Consider the following 15,312-nt stretch of genomic DNA (forward strand, 5'->3'; position numbering starts at 1 on the left):
TTCCCTCCATGTAGCATAGGCCCATGTGGGGGAGGTATAGAAGGTCCAAGAGTGCAAGTTAAATAATGGGGAAAGTAGGATAAGGTGCCAAGATTCCTTGTGCCAACTCTCCACTTGTCCTCCTAGATGTTTGAACGTATTATAAAATTGGGAAGAGACCAAGGGAGTATCATAGACTTAGGATATGGGAGTTGATATATGTGGAAAAATATGGCCAAGCGTTATCGCACACAATTAAGGGTGTGTAACTGCCTAGCCCACATGGGAGACTCTTTCACACACACCTTGCATGTGGGAGGATGCATTTATTAGGAGAGACCCTCTCTCTTGGCTATAAAAGAAGGGGGCTATTCCTTGATAAGACACGCTCATTCTTGTAAAGCCACCTAGCTAGTACTTTGATTTCTCCCTTCCCTTCCTTTCAAATAAAGCATCACCCTCTTCCCTTGATGTCTCCATCTCTACATTCCTCCTCCACCCATGTACATACTCCTCCTTCCCCTCTCCCTTTCCCCTTGTGCCATAGTCTCCCTCTTCATTCCCTCCCCTTCTAATCCCTTTTCCCCTCCCATGATAACGTTTCGCCCTCACGTTCTCCTTTCCTCTATGGCCCTTGAGCGTCGCCATGCTTAGTGTCTAGCCTCTTGTCCTGATTTCTTTTGCGGCTTATAGTGTGTATAGTAGAAGCACACCTAGTGCTATGAAGTGTCTAGTCTATGACATAGGTGATGATGTAAGTACAAAGGCCCCCCACATGGGAGGTTCCTTTGATTTAGCGAGTTCCTATGATGTAGGGGCTGATTGCCACCACTGATGTAGGGAAAGTGCCTATGATCTAGGCCAACACTCATTTCAATATCTCATGTGTTCTCACTCCTTGCCATGATGCACCTCTTCTATCCCACTCACCTCTTCACCATGGAGATTGGGCTTTATGGAGGGAAGTTTGACCTACTACGGAGGCATGCAATTTTAGTGCATTTGGACCACATGTTAACACCCAAATGCAATCAAAGTGCATGCTTTGGGAGGCATTTTAGGTGTAAGCATGAGCTTGGAAAGAAGCACTCACCAACATGAAGGAGCTCTCTGTGTCTTGCTATGGCGAAGCCTACAAAGCTCAACAACCCAATCTGCTTCTTGGATGTAGGAGATCGTAGCAATCCATGAGTGGGAAGCAGTGCTCTGGTTAAGCCCAACGTGAAATTGAAGAAGGGGTTGAAGCTGGCAGTGTGAGGAAGAAGGGGTTGAAGCTGGCTATGTGAGGAAGAGATGAGATGAGGAAGATGTAGAAGGGGGGAAACTGGCGGTGTGAGGAAGGGAAGAAGGGGAGGGGTGGAAACTGGTGGTGTGATGTCGAGTCGTGAGTGTGAGCAGAAAGGGAGGGTTGTGATTCTGGAAGGCGGTGATGAGTGATTTTTGGACTTCACTTCTGGCAAAATGGGGCCTGTTGAGCCACACAAATCAATGCACAAGCGCCAGTTTGTAGTAGATTCAACCAATATAGTGAAACTTAAAAAAATGAGCTTGAAAAATTTCGCCAAGATTTTATATAATATATGAGCGTGGCTTCGATAAAAACATCCTTGATCTTGATGCTATTAAGACAACTATTGCACCTACTTGGTGGAAGGAATATGGTGGAGAGACATTGGAGTTACATCATGTTGCAACTCTTGTGCTCTCTATTGCTGCATCATCGGGTGCATGTGAGCGAAATTGGAGTGCATATGATTTTATTCATTCTAAGAGACGCAATCGCTTAAAGGCATCAAGAGTTGCAGATTTGGTATTTTGCTTTGGAAATCTATGATTGTTGAAAGGATTTAATGTTGCGGCTAGGGCAGCAAGCGAAGCCGTTGTAATGAGAATTGATGGACAACGATTGACTACATAATTAGTTGCTGAGGGTGCATTCAGTGAAGAGGAATACGAGCTTGAGCTACTCAGTGACAACAGCGAAGTCGAAGAGATAGACGATATTGTACCTGTGTTGAATGCAATATAGAGTGATAGAAGAATATGATAAGTGATAGAAGCAGTGGATGAAGCTCTAATTATATCGGATATAATGTTGTATGCGAGGGGATGGATGGGAGAATATGTCAAGCGATGGGAGAATGCATATGCTCGTCTCCATCTCGTCTCCTTTTGTATTGAAATCTAGAACCGTGTGGGCTACAAGCGATGTTGTGTTGTAATTATTGAGATTGTGGATGATTTTGGTATACATAATAGTTAGAGACAACCTTGTGACTTGCAAATACTTTCAAGGCAACATCGAAGGGAACATCAGAAAGTTGGAAAGAATAATCGAATATGTGCAATCAAAGTTTATATTTTTAAGTCTCAAGGGTTGATCTAGCTATTATGTGTACTGATTCACGTCGATATATTTTAATATTTTTGCATTAACTTTACAAGTCCACCTAATCCATTGAAAACCACGTAAATCACTTATACCACTTAGTTCACTTAAATCACTTAGTCCACTTAAATCACTTAAATCACTTAGTCTACTTAAATCACTTATACCACTTAATTCACTTAGATCACTTAAATCCATAGAAAATTACTTAAATCAATTATACCACTTAGTTCACTTAGATCACTTTAATCACTTAAATCACTTAAATCACCTAGTCCACTTAGGTCACTTATACCACTTAAATCACTTAGTCCACTTAAATCACTTATACCACTTAATTCACTTCGATCACTTAAATCACTTAGTCCACTTACATCACTTTGTGAAGATTGTGGGAGAGAGGGAAGGAGTCTCACTTGCGGCTTTCTTACATGCACAATGGGGGAATACACACAAAGGTGGAGGCTAAAAACAATTTTCCTCTTCTTAGTTGTGAAAGCCAAAAGAACTCTAGTACAAAGAAATAGAAGAACCCTATATGTGGGTCTCAAACCAAACTCAACTAACTAAGGTGGCATACTAACTGAGCCACGAACTAGTGTAGATAAGGATAGCTGTCATCCAGCTATTATTCGTGGGCGGTGTACCAACCGCATCTCCAGCTAACAAGTCGGTGACATAAATGCACAACAGTCACCTTGGCATATCGTGAGTGGAGCTCGATATCTCAACACTCCCCCTCGAGCTCAATCCCAATTCCTGCACACCAAGCAGGTCTCTGAACTTGCATAGCTTCTCTGTGCCCAATGCTTTTGTGAAGATGTCAGCTACCTGATCCTCTGTGCTGACATAAACTAGATCAATAAGACCTAGTAACACTTTCTCCCGCACATAGTGATAATGCACCTCAATGTGCTTTGTTCTAGCATGAAAGACTGGGTTCTTTGCGAAGTGTATACTACTCATGTTGTCACAATAAATGACAACTGGCCCATGTGTAGACTGATGCATATCATAGAGTAGCTTATGCAACCAAGCTACCTCACATGCAGCCATTGCTGCACCCCTATACTCAGCCTCTGTGCTCAACAAGGCAACTGTAGGCTGTTTCTTGCTGCTCCAAGTGACTGCAGCACTCCCAAAAGAGAACACATATCCACTGGTAGATCGTCTATCAGAAATACTACCAGCCCAATCAGCATCAGTGTATCCATGCAACTGTATCTGAACCCTAGCCTCATAAAATAGTCCATACTGCAATGTGGACTTCACATACCTGAGTATGCGTCTAGCTGCATCCAAATGCGGTTTCCTTGGAGCCTGCATAAACTGACTTACCAACCCAACAGCATAGCTCAAATCTGGCCTGGTAATAGTCATGTAAATCAAACTTCCTACTATGCGTCTGTAGATAGTAGGGTCTTCCAGAAGCTCACCTACATCTGCGCTCAGCTTCACATTCTGCTCCAAAGGAACTGAAATAGGCTTACAGCCTGTCATCCCATATTTGGACAGCATGTCCAGTCCATACTGCCTCTGCAAGAGCTGTATCCCACTTGGTGATCTAATCACCTCAATGCCCAAGAAATAACACAGCTCTCCCAAATCCTTCATCTCAAACTTCTGCCTCAATAGCATTTTCACATGAAGGATATCTTCATCACTATCACCTGTGATGATCAAATCATCAACATAAATGACAAGCAGCATAATCCCTTTCTCTGTTTTTCTCACATAGAGTGAGAAATTTGCCTTGGAAATCTGAAAGACAATAGTGACAAGATACTGTCCTATCTTGTCAGACCATGCTCTAGGTGCTTGCTTCAAGCCGTACAAGGCTTTCTTCAACTTGCAAACAAACTCAGGATGAATAGCATGAACATAACCTGCTGGCTGCTCCATAAAGACCTCTTCTTGCAAATCACCATGCAAGAGGGCATTCTTTACATCCATCTGATGTAAAGACCATCCCTTTGATGCAGCCATAGCAATGGCTGCTCTTACGGTTGCCATCCTTGCAACTGGGCTGAAAGTTTCTTCATAATCAATGCCATATGTCTATGCATACCCCTTGACAACTAATCTTTCTTTGTATCTATTCACAGAACCATCTGCATTCTGCTTGATCTTATAAACCCACTTACAGCCAATTGCATTCTTGTCTTTAGGCAAAGGCACCAATTCCCATGTAGCATTTGCATCCAAGGCATCCATTTCTTCATCCATGGCTTTCTCCCATTTTTCATTTCCCATGGCTTGCTCAAAAGAAGTGGGTTCTGGTTCCTGTATCACTTTGACCATATAGGCATAGTGAATGGCTGTAAATCCATCATATTTCCGCCTATCCATATTGCGAGTGGAGCTCGATATCTCAACACTCCCCCTCGAGCTCAATCCCAATTCCTGCACACCAAGAAGGTCTCTGAACTTGCGCAGCTTCTCTGCGCCCAATGCTTTTGTGAAGATGTCAGCTACCTGATCCTCTGTGCTAACATAAACTAGATCAATAAGACCTAGTAACACTTTCTCCCGCACATAGTGATAATGCACCTCAATGTGCTTTGTTCTAGCATGAAAGACTGGGTCCTTGCCAAGTGTATACTGCTCATGTTGTCACAATAAATGACAACTGGCCCATGTGTAGATTGATGCATATCATAGAGTAGCTTATGCAACCAAGCTACCTCACATGCAGCCATTGCTGCACCCCTGTTCTCAGCCTCTGTGCTCAACAAGGCAACTGTAGGCTGTTTCTTGCTGCTCCAAGTGACTGCAGCACTCCCAAAAGAGAACACATATCCACTGGTAGATCGTCTATCAGAAATACTACCAGCCCAATCAGCATCAGTGTATCCATGCAACTGTATCTGAACCCCAACCTCATAAAATAGTCCATACTGCAATGTGGACTTCACATACCTGAGTATGCGTCTAGCCGCATCCAAATGTGGTTTCCTTGGAGCCTGCATAAACTGACTTACCAACCCAACAGCATAGCTCAAATCTGGCCTGGTAATAGTCATGTAAATCAAACTTCCTACTATGCGTCTGTACATAGTAGGGTCTTCCAGAAGCTCACCTACATCTGCACTCAGCTTCACATTCTGCTCCAAAGGAACTGAAATAGGCTTACAGCCTGTCATCCCATATTTGGACAGCATGTCCACTCCATACTGCCTCTGCAAGAGCTGTATCCCACTTGGTGATCTAATCACCTCAATGCCCAAGAAATAACGCAGCTCTCCCAAATCCTTCATCTCAAACTTCTGCCTCAATAGCATTTTCACATGAAGGATATCTTCATCACTATCACCTGTGATGATCAAATCATCAACATAAATGACAAGCAGCATAATCCCTTTCTCTGTTTTTCCCACATAGAGTGAGAAATCTGCCTTGGAAATCTGAAAGCCAATAGTGACAAGATACTGTCCTATCTTGTCAGACCATGCTCTAGGTGCTTGCTTCAAGCCATACAAGGCTTTCTTCAACCTGCAAACAAACTCAGGATGAGTAGCATGAACATAACCTGCTAGCTGCTCCATAAAGACCTCTTCTTGCAAATCACCATGCAAGAAGGCATTCTTTACATCCATCTGATGTAAAGACCATCCCTTTGATGCAGCCATAGCAATGGCTGCTCTTACGGTTGCCATCCTTGCAACTGGGCTGAAAGTTTCTTCATAATCAATGCCATATGTCTGTGCATACCCCTTGACAACTAATCTTGCCTTGTATCTATTCACAGAACCATCTGCATTGTGCTTGATCTTATAAACCCACTTACAGCCAACTAAATTCTTGTCTTTAGGCAAAGGCACCAATTCCCATGTAGCATTTGCATCCAAGGCATCCATTTCTTCATCCATGGCTTTCTCCCATATTTCATTTCCCATGGCTTGCTCAAAAGAAGTGGGTTCTGGTTCCTGTATCACTTTGACCATATAGGCATAGTGAATGGCTGTAAATCCATCATATTTCAGCCTATCCATGGGATACCTGACCCTGGTAGACTTGCGCAAAATAGGCTCACTGCCAGGTGCTCTCAAAACATCCCTGGTCTTCCTTACTCCAGGTGTAACAACAGAAGGAATACCCAACTCATCATCAATGCTCTTATCTGAGCCACTGGATGCACCATCCACACAAGAGTGACCTGCATTCACATCAAACATGGGCTGATCTACCTTCTCTTTTCCTTTTCGTGATACCTGCGTACCACTCTCTGCATTGCTTTGAGGGGATTCTCCTGATCTCAATCTACCTGTCCATGGCGAAGTATGTGAACCACTGGTAGAGGACACTCCAGGTCCACTGATATTTTGTGATTGCTGCTGTGCATTCTGTGCAGCATTACCATTTTGTGCATCTACATCAATCATCACATTTACTGGTTTATACTAGCTACTCATCTCATCAAAAACAACATCTCTGCTCACTGTGAACTTACGTGTAGAAGGGTTATAGCATCTATACCCTTTTTGCTGCAGAGAATAACCAATAAAGACGCACTTCTCAGCTTTTGGATCCAACTTGGACCTCAACTCATCTAGCACATGGACATAGGCAATGCAACCAAAAATCTTCAAATGAGAAATATCTGGTTTCCTACCAGTATACATCTCCTCTAGCATCATGCCATGTATTGCTGCAGTGGGAGTCCTGTTCATTATATAGACTGTTGTAGCAACTGCTTCAGCCCAATAATAATCTGGTAGATCTTTTTCATTTAGCATAGCCCGAGATACCTCTCCAATATGCCTGTTTTTTCTTTCTGCAATTCCATTTTGTTGTGGGGTATGACTGCATGAATATTGCTGCTTTATACCATGCTCTTGCAAGAACCTTGCAAACTCATTTGAGAGGTACTCTCCCCCTCCATCTGACCTTAGGCATTTTATTTGCAGGCCTGTTTCTTTTTCAACCATAGCTTTGAAAGCTTTGAAGTGCCCAAACACTTCACTTTTCTTTTTCATAAAATACACCCACAGTTTTCTGCTGAAGTCATCAATAAATGTGACAAAATAGTGACAGCCTCCAATAGATGCAGCTTTTGTAGTCCACACATCAGAGTGGATTAATTCCAATGGCTTTTTACTCTCTTGAACATGCCTAGGAAAAGGTTTCCTTGCCTGTTTCCCAAATTGACAGGCTTCACAAACCTTGTGCATTTCTGCAACCTTGAATTTAGGCAATCCTGCAACAATATTTTGGGCTTGCATTGATTGAAGTCGCTGTATATTAACATGACCAATGCGTTTGTGCCAGATATCAATATCTGCAACTACACCGGTCCCATCTGCAAACATTGCTGCACTCAATTCAGGCATGTCTGCATCCAATGTAAACATCCTGCCCTTCTTCTTTCCTTTTGCTATCAAGCGACCATTATTTTTCATATCCTCAACAAAGTATCCATGAGGATTAAATCTGACCTGCAAGCCCTGCTCAACCATCTGACCAACAGAAACCAGGTTCTTGGTGATGTTCGGAACATGAAATACATCAAACAAGTATTTCTTTTTCCCATCCTACATAGACAAAGGAATTTTGCCAATCTGCACAATAGGATGTGCAGTATCATCACCAGTCTCCACAAATCCTGGTTTTTCCATTTTTCTTGCATCCTGCATCCATTCAGCGTGACCTGTCATGTGGTTTGACGCACCTGAATCAATCATGGATGATCTTTTCCTATTAGCTTCGTTAAGAAGTGAAACTTTTATATTGGTGTTGAAAGTTTGTATGCCTTGATAAAAATAAAGGTTTGAAGAATTCGCCAACATTTGAAACTTTTATGACAAAGAAATTAAAGTTTCGCCAGGATTTACAAAATTTTCTTTAAATTTTAAAAGAAAATATATAAAATTGTAATATGTTCTACAAATATTGTGAAACTAAAAAAACTAGCTTGATAAACTTTCGCCAATATTTTATACTAATATATAAGTACAACTTCGATAAAAACATCCTTGGAATCAATATACCACACATCATTGCTTTCCTCGGGGGGGCCACTATGTATAAACCCTCTATATCATGTGCGTTCAAGGCCTATATTTAAAGTCCCTTATCTGTAAAAAATTTCATTAATAAAGTGTACCCCTTTTCTATAAAGTGTACCCCTTTTCTATACAAATCTGTAAATTTTTTCCAAAACTATTTTAAATAGTCCCTTATGTATATTTATTTCTGTAAATTTTAGAAATAAAAAAAATCCTTCTGTTGAACTCACATGATAGGGTTACATATGATGAGTGACCCCCCCGAGATTGCTTTCTTCTGCACTTGTTACAGAATTTGTCATATGTTGCACCATTAAAAAATGCTCATTTCTGTCATCACCCTGTCTACTAGAGGATGCATAATTGCCTGCTGCAATTTTCCATTCATAATGTCATTTTCCTTTTTGTAGCAGTCTTTAGCCATATGACCCATTTTGCCACAATAGTAGCATTCAACATTGCTGTTTGCATTTTGGCCTCTTTGCCATCCACCACGGTCTCTTTGGCTCCCCCTGCCTCTAGAGTTACCACGTCCCCCTGCATAGGACTGGTTTTCTTGCGTTTGCTGCATATTCTGATTTCTACCATGACCTGCAGATCGGCCTCCTCTACCTCTGCCTCTACCTCTGCCAGCATTTGAGTAGAAGACAGTTTCTTTTGAAGTTCCTGCTGAAGAAGATGCACCACCATTTCTCTGCTCTTCGGAAATTAGAAGAGCAATCAACTCCTCAAAATAAGAAAATTTTTCACGGACGGCAATGGATGTCCGGAACTGTGCATAATCCTTTCCTAGACCATTCAAGGTCAGAGAGACCAAATCGTCATCATCCACTGGCGACCCAATGGAAGCAAGTGCATCTGCAATTTTCTTCACTTTCATGTGGTAGTCATTTATGCTCAAATTTTCTCTCTGCACATTGTGCAACTCCTGTTTGAGTTGCATTTTCCTGGCTTGCGTATTTGTGCTATACATTTTTGCCAAAGTATCCCATGCCTCCTTTGGCGTATTTGCATCCTGAATATGCATAATCATGGAGTCCGAAATACTAATAGATAGCCAGTACATAACTTTCCTGGATCTCTCATGCCATCCTTTAAATGCCTGCATTTCCTGTTGACTGGGAACATAAGGAAGAACAGGTTCTTCGTCATTTCCTGTAATGAACTCCCAATAGCCTTTTCTCATCAAGAAATTTGTCATTCTAAACTTCCATGCCTGGAAGTTGTTCTTGTCAAGCTTTTCAGTGACAATTTGTGAAAGAGAATCAGATGCCATTACAGAGTACTGCAAAATATTATGTCACTGCAAAAAACACAACTTTTGCCTCACACGGGCAGATCTGCAAAACTGACGAAAGTGGTATTTCACGACACAGTCACTTTCTAGTGACGATTTTGCATCAACAGGCAACAAGCATGAATCTGCAACTCCCAATGTCTCTGCGCACAGGCATACGATGCAATTTCTGCAGCAACTTTTCACCGACCTGCAGAACAGTGGTCGCATAGCAAAAATAGGGCCTTTTTTTGAGCGCCTGCAAAGAACTTCCGCCTCCAAAACGGGCCCCAAAATGACCGCATATAATGCCCTCTCGCCACACCGCGAAGGGCGTCTCAATCTGAGACAGTGCACTCTTGCACTTTCGGCTGTGCTACTTGCAGAGATTTGCTCCCAAACTCGAAAAAGGAAAGCAACACTGGTCCTCTTACCAGGACATTGCGAACTTGGTTTGCTTTCTTGAGCTCCTTACCATGAACAAGGCTCTGATACCATGTGAAGATTGTGGGAGAGAGGGAAGGAGTCTCACTTGCAGCTTTCTCACATGCACAATGGGGGAATACACACAAAGGTGGAGGCTGAAAACAGTTTTCCTCTTCTTAGTTGTGAAAGCCAAAAGAACTCTAGTACAAAGAAATAGAAGAACCCTATATGTGGGTCTCAAACCAAACTCAACTAATTAAGGTGGCATACTAACTAAGCCACGAACTAGTGTAGATAAGGATAGCTATCATCTAGCTATTATTCGTGGGCGGTGTACCAACCGCATCTCCAACTAACAAGTCGGTGACATAAATGCACAACAGTCACCCTGGCATATCGCGAGTGGAGCTCGATATCTCAACACACTTAAGTCACTTAAATCATCTAATCTACTTAGTGTGAAGAGAGTGGGAGAGAGGTAAGGAGTCTCACTTGTAGCTTTCTCATACACAATGGGGGAATACGCAGAAAGATGGAGGCTGAAAACAATTTTCCTCTTCTTAGTTGTGAAAGCCAAAAAACTCTCTCTCTAGTACAAAAGGAATAGGTGAACCCTATATGTGGGTCTCAAACCAAACTCAACTAACCTAGGTGGCATACTAACTGAGGCACTACCTAGAGTACATAAAGATAGCTATCATCCACCTATTATTCACATGGGCGGTGTACCAACCACATCTGTAGCTAACAAGTCGGTGACATAAATGCACAACGGTCCCCCTAGCATATCACAAGTGGAGCTCAATATCTCAACACTCCCCCTCGAGCTCAATCCCAATTCTTGCACACCAAGCAGGTCTTTGAACTTGCATAGCTTCTCTGTGCCCAATGATTTCGTGAATATGTTAGGTACCTGATCCTTTGTGCTGACATAAACTAGATCAATAAAACTTACTAGAACCTTCTCCCGCACATAGTGAAAATACACCTCAATGTGCTTTGTTCTAGCATGATAGACTAGGTTATTTGCCAAGTGTATACTGCTCATGTTGTCACAATAAATGACAATTGGCCCATCTATAGAGTGGTGCATATCATAAAGTAGCTTATGCAGCCAAGCTGCCTCACATGCAGCCATTGTTGTACCCCTGTATTCAGCCTCTCTGCTTGACAAGGCAACTGTAGGCTGTTTCTTGCTGCTCCAAGTGATTGCAGCACTCCCAAAAGAAAACACATATCCATTGGTAGATTGTCTATCAGAAATACTACCGACCTAATCAGCATCAGTGTGTCCATGCAACTGTATCTGAACCCCAGTCTCATAAAATAGTCCATACTGCAATGTGGACTTGACATACCTTAGTATGCATCTAGCCGCATCCAAATGCGGTTTCCTTGGAGCCTGCATAAACTGACTTACCAACCCAATAGCATAGCTCAAATCAGGCCTGATAATAGTCATATAAATCAAACTTCCTACTATGCATTTGTATATAGTAGGATCTTCCAGAAGCTCACTTGAATCTGCACTCAGCTTCACATTTTGCTCTAAAGGAACTGAGATAGGCTTATAGCCTGTCATCCCATATTTGCACAGCATGTTCAATCCATACTGTATCTGCAAGAGCCATATCCCTACTTGTGGATCTAATCACCTCAATGCCCAAGAAGTAATGTAGCTCTCCCAAATCCTTCATCTCAAACTTCTACTTCAATAGCATTTTCACATGAAGGATATCTTCATCACTATCACCTCACTACTACACACGCATCCTATTGTGACGTTTACGTACTGACGTTTAGCGCCTGCTTAGCGTTAATCATCGGTATAAAAATCGGGTTTTGTAAATCGTCGCTATATAGCGACTTTTGCCAAAAGTTGCTATATAGCGACTTTCTTAAAAGTCGCTATATAGCGACACTGAGACAAAATATTATAGCGACGTTTTTACAGAGGTTTTTTTTTTTTTTTGGGCCTTAAAAGTTAGTTTTTTCCAATGAAATTTTTTTTTAAATTTTCATACATGTTTGAGCTCATAGAGAATAAAAAAATGAGAGCATGTACATCAAGCCTTTGAAGCTCATATATTCATGTCCAAGTTTGAGATGAGAAAAATCAAATAAGAGCATTTACATCAACTGTTTCATCTTGAGCCAAGTCTAAGGCGCCAAGCAAGTCTATCTCCAACTCTATACCGAGTTGATCTCCTATATCATCATCGTACTCTAGTATCGTACGTTCACCTAAAAGTATTTGATCATCTTCTTCAATAAAGCTTAAGTGTGGTGATTGATCTTGATGATTGTTGTCTTCCTTGTCAATATCTTGATCTCCATCCTCCTCCCATGCGATGTCATTATGCGCATCTTCCTCTTGCCTCATATGGTGATCTACATCTTCTTCGCTAGATTCATCAATTGGATCCGGCATTGGTAGTGGCATCTCCATATCCACATCTCGATCTTCAAAAATTTTCTTACTTCATGGTGCAACTTGGATCACGTACCACCATCTTGGATCAGAACGATCCGGATGAAAAACCACCTATATTGAAGATGGGTGCCAAATGTCATCAATTATATATATATCAATGGACTTTAAAAACGAAAGCTTCGACTAATTAAATCATTAGTATGCACCTGCTCACAGTGCTCGGGAAGAACAAAAGTATCACTTTCATCGGTCCAATGTTTGGTGGAGTCTATTGCAAAGATACCGCTACTATCTTTTCTCACTGTCGCATGGGGCCCGTTGTAAGTAGTTCTAAACCATTTTACATCAAGAATGAAAATAGTAAATCGTCTAAAATCAATTTCATAGATGTCGCGTATGGTTCCACAATAATCCAACTGTGAGGAGAGAAGATTGGTATCCGAAGCACTTGCTCGGCTATCTTGTGTGAAGTTAGCCATGACTCCACAATCATATGTGACTCTCTTTGAATCGATGCGTTCCACGCGAAAATGTCGTCCATATGACCATAATGCACTGTACTTTTTGTACTGTAAAAGAGCATCATTAAAACAATGAAGATGCACCTATTTTATAGCATATATTGCCATAAATAATTACTTAATTACGTCAAGAGATAAGAAACTTACATGCACCATACATCTAGATGATAACTCCCGCTCGCGCTCGTTTATTGTGTCTCCATCACGTTCGGCTTTACGTACAGCCAGTTGTAGCCAATCAAGTGACATGTGAGTAGGGAGAAGAGCCAGATCTCGTGGATATGGTTGTGATCGCCTGTACATTACTTTGAATCTCGTCCTTGCATTTATTCTTTCTGCTTTGGCCACTTCATATCTCTCAATCCACTTCTGCATCTCAGGGCTATTGAGGATACAAAACTTATTGAATTTCTCCATTTGCTCTTCGCTCATCTTTCTTTCAATCCCTTTTCCTTGGGGGACCTCGCCAATGATGCGATCATCATCCTTGTTGTGCCAAGCTTGCGGCATATCAGGATCCGTGGATGCAAGAAACTCTGTGATATATACTAATGACTCTTGCACAAGCCATCCCTCTGCCATGCTTGCTTCCGGTCTTGCTCTTTGTCTTACAAACCCCTGTAAAGTTTTCATAAACCGCTCGAGAAAAAACATCCATCGATTATGAACGGTACCTGCTATAGCCACCTCATCAACTATGTGCACAAGCAAGTGGACTTGAGTTGTCATAATGCTTGAGGGAAAGTGCTTCTCAAGCAAGCATACAACTTCAATGGATTCCACCCTAGCCTTCTCGATGCTCGATATAGAGATCTCTTTTTGAGATATCCACCTATTTCACATGTCCATGCATATGTAAGATATTTGAGATATCCACCTATTTCACATGTCCATTAAGAAAATACATAATGCGATTTGATAGTAAGCATACCTCACAATACCATAGATCTTGAATATAGCATTTCTAACATCTTCTTGTAAGCACCCTTTTATTGTAATTGGAAGGATGAACTATCAAAGCAATAATGAAATCATGTCAACAATATAACATAATAATAATTACGCTAACGCATCACTATTATCGGTACACTAATTCTACTTAGAATACCTGTAAGACCTTGTGCCAATCATGGGACTTGAGGCCACTAAGCTTATTGTCCTTTGAAAATGCTCCTTTCAAGCAACGCATGTACCCTGTCGGTGTTTGAAAAGTGGCAATGTCTGCCTTGATCGCTGCCTCCTCCCTCGTAGAGAGGATCCACGTTGCTTTCGAGAGGACAACTTTTCCTGAAGCATGCACTTGGGGCCACAAATGAGACATCCTATTCATAGCACGCAAGTCTTCTCGCACTCCTCTCGAGTCCTTGGAACCAACCAAGTGTGCCCAAATGGTAGCCCCCACATTCTTGAAGATATGCATGGGATCCAAGAGATGATTGATTTGTAACTGACACCAATAAGGAAGCTCGTGAAAGATCGATAGCCTCTTCATACCAGGAGGAGGTTCCTCTCCATTCGCCCTCCAAGCTTGAATCCAATCACTTGCTTTCAAATATGATGGTGGTGGATCAAGCTGACCTCCACGTGCGAGATGGTCGAGCGGAAGGTATCGAGCATGACCTTCATAAACATTTTTCCTCATATGTTTGGAGTAGCATGCAAGCGATTTCAGAGCGGGTCCACAAACAGGACAAGCATGGTACCCACTTGTAACAAGTCCTGCACACGTGCATGAATATGTTAGTACAAGACATGCGTGCAAAAGAGAGTAAAAAAAGCATAATCCCTCATTGTACATGTAAAGACATAACCACGTACCTGTGCACTCTCCATATCCTGGGTAGTCATGCATGGTCCACATCAAGATACCCCTGACCAAAATATCATTGGTATGCCTAGGAGCTCTGGAAATATCAAAGACCTGCACTCCTCTCCATAATATCTGTAACTCCTGTATCAAAGGTGCCATGTACACGTCCATGTTTTTTGCCTTGTACTTTCCTGGCACAAGTAGTGCAAGCATGAGGTGTCCCTTTTTTATTGTTAGCCATGGTGGGATATTGTAATTCACCATGACTATGGGCCATGTCGACCAAGATGTCGAGCGTAACCCAAAAGGATTCACGCCGTCCATGGCTAGCCCAAGATGTAAGTTGCGTGGCTCTCTCGCAAAGTCCGGCCACTGATTATCTATGTGCTTCCAAGCTGCACAATCCGTGGGAATCCTCAATGTGTGATCAGTGGACCGATGAGATGCATGCCATGTCATCAACTCCGCTATG

The sequence above is a fragment of the Dipteris shenzhenensis genome, chromosome 27 (assembly GCF_047967505.1).
Source record: "Dipteris shenzhenensis isolate YYH24624 ecotype China chromosome 27, Dip_SZ_1.0, whole genome shotgun sequence".
NCBI classification, from domain to species: Eukaryota; Viridiplantae; Streptophyta; class Polypodiopsida; order Gleicheniales; family Dipteridaceae; genus Dipteris; species Dipteris shenzhenensis.